Below are 7,522 nucleotides of genomic sequence, written 5' to 3'. Positions count from 1 at the left end.
CCGAGGACATCAGTAAGGAGGCTGTATTTGAGGCTTTTTCTTTGGCTGGACAAAGAATGCGACCCTCAGTGAAGAGATTACAGGACTCACACAAAGACACTGTCTCAATGCCTCAGTCTCGTGCATTGTCTCCATGTCTGACCCAGTAGGCTTCAATATGTGAGAGTGGGTATGAGTGTATGTGTGTAATAGTCTGTGTCTCTTTTTTCAAATACAAAATGTATGTGTGTGTATGTGTGTGCCATTGTGTGTATGTTTACTGTGCTGGGCTTTGGGGTAAAGCTGTAAAGCTTTTTCATCTCGCTGGAGACAAAACTGCAGCTTCCTGAGTTAAATAACTGTTTAAACAGGCCATTAAAGGGGGTATGCTGAGATTGGCTTGTGTGTGTGTGTGTGTGTGGGTGTGGGTGTGTGCGTGGGTTTGTGTGTGCGTGCAGTAGCCCTAGCCTAGGGTCTGGTCTCTTATGGTTTTCTCAGGACACATCTGATCATAATGACAGAGTGTACTTTCCTTTATGAGAGAGCATAGGAACCAAACCCTCTCTGCTGCAAAGCTCTCATTTCTGCCCAGCTACTGATGATAAATGTCTCTCTAACTTAGTTGTGGGAAGAAATATATTATATGCTATGAATTTACTTTTTGTCCCCGTTTGATAATCAATAATTTGTTTTTGAATTTGAACCAAGTAACGGACCTTACTGCATGCAGGAGCTCCTCTACAATTTCATGCATGATCATTGCCTTCTTCAAAAGCCTGTGTCCTCTAATGCATTCCCACAGCTGTAACAAGGTGTGAAAGACAACCTGATGCTTTTCACCTGGAGAAATTCTCGGTCAGTTAGTTACCTACAGCTTCAGGGCACAATCATGCCCTTGTGTGAAATGAAAAGAGCCAGGGAGTCCTGTTTCCGTACTGAGCCTCCGAAATGACTTTCACACAATGAACACAGCAGCCAGCATGGACAAAGTTGCAGCTCTGAATGGTATCGGGTGTATAGCAAATGTATTATCTGCTATAAAACTGTGTGGATATGCATTCGCATGTGAATATCTGCTATATGTGTGTGAATCTATGACCATCCAGCTAACGTATGTTTGCTTTACTGTGTGTGTGCCATGCTGCATAAGGTTCTTTGCATAAACGGCTGTCTCCAGGGTAACATCTCAAATCCAGAAGCTTTGCGGTGGGGCTTATGGGAAAGTATGCATTCCTGGTGAATTAGTCCGCCTTTCAGAAGAACAGTTAGACACAGAGAGACAAAAGGACAGCAGGAACAGACCTGTCAGATATGAAAAGGATCTTTCATGGAACTTAAACTTAAGGAGTCCAGTGCAAGCGTCTTCCCAAGAGAGATGCTCCAACATCTTACTTTTGTAAAACATCAAAATAAACTGGGGTATAAGGTTGCCTTTCAGTTCTATTCTGTTATTTCAAACCAAACAAGTTGTTTTTTTCTGAGATATTCTGATTATAAACCTGCAGTGCAAGAAAAGCACAGTGACAAGTCATTGTTTGTCTCAGAGCAGAAAATCCGACAGAGCAACGGGAGCTGCAGAGCGTGTAGTGCACATTTCTGTCTCTGGCCTCAATGTTTTACTAGACGACGTAAAGAAGATAAGACTTGAGTAGTGCAGTTTTGATCATGGGGAATGGACAGGAAATATAGTCAATGTGCCATTTGTCATCAGTGTTGAATGGCAGGCCTTGGCAGGTGACACATCTGCTCTAACAGAGCTGGTGAGGCTACAAGCTCAAACAGTCAAACAACAATCAAGTCCTCTTAAGATTCATTCATGCCTCATGTGTGTTATTCTAAAGCACCAGTTGTGCAATTTTCAAAAAAAATACCATAAGGACTAATAACATATCACATACACAGGAATGCCCTTGTTGTTGGGATTAGCGCTAGAAATAGAGTTTGGCGTGACTGTCTGTTGCTGGGGACTAATGACTAGCTAACTAGCAACTATGGACAACATAATCATTAGCTAAGCAACACTTTGGCAGGGTAAGAATCAGCAGTATTGTCTTGGGAGAACCCACAGACTGTCTATGTGAGAACCCAAACTGCAAATGTACCAACTCAAAGCCGTACTCACTGATCTCTTTGGCCGCTTGTTGTCAGAGGAGCTGCAGAAGAAGCTAACGTGCAAATGGCTCGACATATTATCACCTGATGAAGTTGTTATCTCTAATGTGTTAGCAAATAGTTGCCTACTTCAAAATGGAGGAGACACAGAGCAACTTTATCGATCCTCTGGAGTCGTGTGTCAGACGACGTTGACACATGCAAGTTCAGTATTCACTCTTCTTTTAGCATCTGTTGTGGTCGCTATCAAATCCTGAGAAATGTATCTACCATTAGCGACATAGATGTTCAACCTTCCTCACCAGCTAAGCAGCTAATCAGCTAACTCTGACTGCTGGACAGTTAGCATACAGTAGGATTGTCAGATGCTGCCGGACACCAGGTTGGTGACAGTGTTTAAATTGAACCACAGTAAATTTGTGATACCAAAACAAGTTTAAAGAGGTGGAGAGTGGAGAGTTCACTGTTTAGATCCCTTTAGATAGACATTCTCTTATGAACTGACATTCCCAGGATGTGAACACTTGTCATCTAGGTCCTGAAATGATCAGGTGTACTGCTCTACAGCTGTTTCTAGCTTGGCAAAGTAGGCTCCCACTTTGTCATTGTAGTGTAAGTTAGTGAGGGACCATGCCATTGCTGCAAGGTAGTGTAGTGATTTTGGTCACTTGGGGGTATTATACACGCAGTGATCTGAAGGTACTGTGTAATTGTCAACATGCTTTGTTCTCCAAAAGAATAATAAGAGAGAGAGAGAGAGAGAGAGAGAGAGAGAGAGAGAGAACGAAAGAGAACGAAAGAGAAGGAGTGAGATGAGGTGTGTGCTTAAGGCTTAAGCTGCATCCTCCACACCTCCCACCCACACATTAACCACAGATGGCACAGAGATAACTGGGAAGAATCAAAACAAAACCTCACTTTACTTTATGGGCCGTGCAATGAGGCAACTTCCAAGTAATCTTTAACTGCCTCAAATGTTATCATCAGTGGTTAGTGATGAAACATGGAAGCAGGTGCTCTCACACTTTTGTCAGGCAGCGATTTTTGAGAGGCATAACATATCATTAGGTGGAACAAGGAAGTATTCTGGTATTTCTTGAAATAGAGTCAAAAATGTAACTGGAGGGGCAATTCACTGACGGTGAAGCTTCGTTGAAAAAGCAGTGATTTTTCTTATGTCAGACTGGCTGTTGTCTCAGTTTGGCCTGACCTCCTTTATCACTATTTTATTTGTGGCAGGCAAATAATCTCCGGTTCAGTGCAAATAGCTGTGAAGGGTGGAGTTCATTACATTACAGATATGAACCTTTAGTTTCTAACTGGGTCTATGGATAAGAGAGGATGCCATAAAAAGGCATCCTAGGGAAGAGGTGTGTGTGATGTGCTGTGTGTGGGTATGTGTTTCTGTGCACCTATTTTTTTTTTTTAACCAATAAATGCATCAGGTACTTTGATGTCATCTCAGAGTTTTCAGGTCAGGGAGCTTTACTCTCTCAGGCCTCAGGCTCAGGTGGTTGATATGGAAGCACTTCACTGACATCACAGATCAGTGTGCATTACAGTGTTACATTAGTTAGTTCCTTGCTTTATAAGGATACCTTTCATGTAGTTTCTGCTGAGTTTTTTTTTTTTTTTTTTTTGTGTTATCGTATTTTCCCCTTCCAATCTTGACAACATGTCAAAATTGTGCAGTGATTCTTGTTAAGTTACAGAATATACAATCTTATCTGAACAGCACACTCTAGCCAGGCCCTATTGTTTATGGAGTCAGGAAAACACGTCAGCCTGCAAAAATAGACAAAGCATTTTAGGATTACAGGATATGACATAATACGAAAAAAAAGCAAAAACAGGTCCTGCTGAGCATGACTGTAACATTTTAACTTCACAAACCTGATGGCCTGGCTAAAAAAACAAAAACAAATAAATAACAGAAATGTTTGTTTCACTACCACAGGTACTGGAGGCCACAGAGTCTTTAATAAAAAAAAACAAAAAAAACTGAAAGCAGTCCCTTGGCACAGACGTGAGGTTTACAGTGGCAAGAAAAGTAAGTAGGTCTGAAGGTGTGGGTTACAGCTACTTTGACTTTCAAGTTGGCTATTCACAAGCCATTCCTTGCAAAAAAAAAAGAGATCTCAGAAGAGCTGTGATCAAGAGTTGTAGATCTGCATGAAGCTGGAAGGGTTACAAAGTTATCTCAGAGAGTTAAAATATTCGTGAGTCTACAGTTGGATAAACTCACTATAAATGGAGATGATTTATTTCTGTGGCTACTCTCCATCGGAGTGGGCGTCCAGCTAAGATGAGTCCACAAGTACAACGCAGAATGATCAGTAGTGTGACAACAAACCTCAGAGTAACAGCTTAAGGCTTAAAATAATCATTGGAGCTGGATAACATTTCTGTTCATGAGCCAACTACATGCAAATCATGGTGTCCATGGCAGGACCTTACAGAGAAAGCCACTGCTCTCCAAAAAAACAAAAAAAAAAAAAAAAAACATCACACTCCATGACACTGCTGGGAAAATGTTTTGTGGACTGATTAAACTAAGGTGGAGTTGTTTGGGAAGAACATGCAGCACTATGTGTGGTGCAAAAAGGGGCGCCGCATACCAACATGCAAACTTCATCCCAAAGGTGAGGCACAGTGGAGGGAGCATCATGCTTTGATCCTGCTTTGCTGCCTCTGGGCCTGAACAGCTCGATGCCATGGATGAGAAAATGAATGAATTCCAGAGTTTATCAAGGTATCGTGAAGACAGGAAGACATCAGGGCGGCTTGTCCACCTGCTGAAGCTCTGCTGATGGAATGACCAGAAGAGAGCCGCTCACACCAGAAACTATGGCTGAGCTGAAGCAGTTCTGTAGGAAGAATGTTCCTCCTGAACAAGTTGCAGGTCTGATCAGCAGCTACTGGAAGAGCCTGTATTGTGCTAAAGGAGGTTCGACCAGTTATTGAATCCATAAGAGTTCAATTACTTCTTCTACCAGCACTGTGAATGTGAAATGGATGTGTTCAATAAAGACACAAAATATTGTATATGTCATATTAGGTTGCGCACATGTTTGTTTACACTTGTGACTCTGATGAAGATCAGATCACATTTTATGACCAATTAACAGAAATCTAGGTCATTCCAAAAGGTTAACTTTCTTCCTTGCCACTGTATTTCCATATCACAGTTTGTTTCCACATCCAGTGTTAAAAATTTGTTTCCCACTGTGTTCACCTGGTTGTTGAATGTCTCATACTAAGTAGACAGACTTCAGAGCTCCCTCACCGAGTATTTAAGAGGCAGGTAATCAAGGCTCTCGCCTATGTGTATTTCCACCTCTGTAAATAACATTCTTTTCACCTACTAACAACTTGCTGGATTTATGCTATTTTTGCCTAACACAGAGAAGATAATAAAAGCTTTAGTTACTGTATAGATGTAGACAATCATCAACTGAAAAGATATGCCACTCCTGTTGGAATGCAGGACCTGTTTCTGGTGTCATGTTTTCAGGAATGTTCCCTCCAGTAAAACTGCTTATCTGTGCCCTTAGTAATGAGAACTAGAAAAATAAAATCGAGAATCTGTAGAGACAAGTCCCATAGGTGAAGCCATCTCATGCTGTAAGTAAGTTAATACTTATACAGTTCCAAATTTTCAGGGGATTCAAGTGGGAGGGAGCGCTTGGATACAGTTGCCCCGAGCAGTATAGAGGCATCCCAAGTACTTGCTGCTGAAAGGACAAAATATTTAAAAGGAGGAAAAGAGCGGGGAGGAATTGAGAGCCTCTTTGTCTTTTGTCAACCGTCCTCACACACAAGTAAACATTACTGGCACACACTGAGCTTGGTTAATGTGCCATGTTGACAACACTGAGAAGAGAGCGCTAGTTAGAGAAGAACGCTGTTATAGGAATTGTTTGTGGCATATTAAGATTCTGTAGGAAAAAAAAAAATTGCAGTGGGAAGATGAAAATAAAAAAAGTCAAGGCAGAGAAAAACTCCCTGGGTGCCAAATTAATACACAAACACAGTGCTCAATATTGGACACATTAACCTGCTATCAACCCCTGACACTCCCCTCTGCACATGTCCACACATAATCTGCCCTAACATGGACCAGTCTGTTAAAATGGTGTACAGGCCCCTCAGTGGGTACAAGGGAAGTCAGTGATTTGAATCTACAACTCTGTACATCCTCTCCACAATAAACACCGCAGCCTCTAACTGGCCCACCAGAGACCAACAGAGTGTGTGTTCGTGAGTGAGGGGGCAGATAGGACACAAGTCACGGTCAAACATGAAAGACCCCCCGTAGCATGTCTGTGTGTGAGGAAGAGAGAAGGAGGAAAGGAGGGAGAGGAAACGAGCAGTATAGCAAGAGAGAGGGGAATACGTACGGACAACAAGGCGACTGTACATTTGTCCTCAGGGAATGACTCTGTGCGTGTTTGTTTTGTGTTTCGGGTCAAACCCTGCGTGCCTCAGATCTGGGCAACTGCCATTCGAAATGTATCTTAGCTGGTGTGGTAAGACCGGCTCCCCCTCAGGCCCTGACACTGAAATTATCTCATAATTACAGCCTCTCTTGCTTTCTAGATAAACTTCACTATGAAGGCCTATCTATTAGAACGAGACAGTCACGGTTGCTACTTGTCTTCATCACAACCTCAACCACTATTTCAGACAATGAGTCATGCATTGAGGGCCTAAGTAGCCTCATCTAACCGTGGAGCAGCTGCTGCGGTCATGGAGACAATCAGAGACAAACACTGCAGAGCGTTGTAGCTGCAGAAAGATATACTATCTCTTTGAAATATTTGCGAATGAGCTTCACAAAACTGAGGATTAAAAAGGAACAACTGCGTATGACATCTGAAATGTGATAAGGTTGTTGTTGAGTAACGTCCGACTTGATGTTCCCAGTGTGTGCATTCAGTTTGTCCAAGTGGACATGGTACCTAAAACATACAGAGGTCATCTAAAATTTGTTTCTGTTTAGCAGCAGTGGGAGTTTCCCCAAATTAAAACAAATGTGAGCACAAACAGTCACTCAACACACGCTGGAGACACACCAGGTATGGTGGACCTATAGATAATGTAGACAAATTAGGACTGAATAGTGCCTTAATTGGGGAAAAAAAATGAAAAACACTGATTGCAGCTGTGACCAAAGATGGTCTGACCAGCAATAATGTTGGTGCTGGCCTGGGAAACCAGAAGGGCTCTGGTGCCATTGTCTTCATCAGCTCTGTTTCCTCATTTTCCTGTTTACACATCCCCTCTCTGTTAGCTGACATTCTTTTTTGGGGTTGTAATGCTGAGGCAGGTTAATTTTAGTGTCTGAGGATGTCTTCAGTGAAGAGAGGACAAAAAGAGTGTTTTATTTATTTTTCAGTCTTTATGTACATACACTCCTAAAGTCCATGGG

The 7,522-nt window shown here is 42.2% G+C and overlaps 1 protein-coding gene across 1 annotated transcript in view; it reads right to left on the bottom strand.

The window, feature by feature from the left end:
- cttnbp2nlb (CTTNBP2 N-terminal like b) overlaps positions 1-7,522 on the bottom strand; it is a 17,857-nt gene that overhangs the window by 7,432 nt on the left and 2,903 nt on the right. The window lies entirely within an intron of this gene.

This window comes from Seriola lalandi, unplaced genomic scaffold (assembly GCF_002814215.2).
Source record: "Seriola lalandi dorsalis isolate HSWRI2012SDOR001 ecotype SW California unplaced genomic scaffold, Sedor1 jcf7180002054767, whole genome shotgun sequence".
Lineage (NCBI taxonomy): Eukaryota > Metazoa > Chordata > Actinopteri > Carangiformes > Carangidae > Seriola > Seriola lalandi.
The sequence above is the reverse complement of the archived record's forward strand: the minus strand, read 5'-3'. Positions and strand labels throughout refer to the sequence as shown.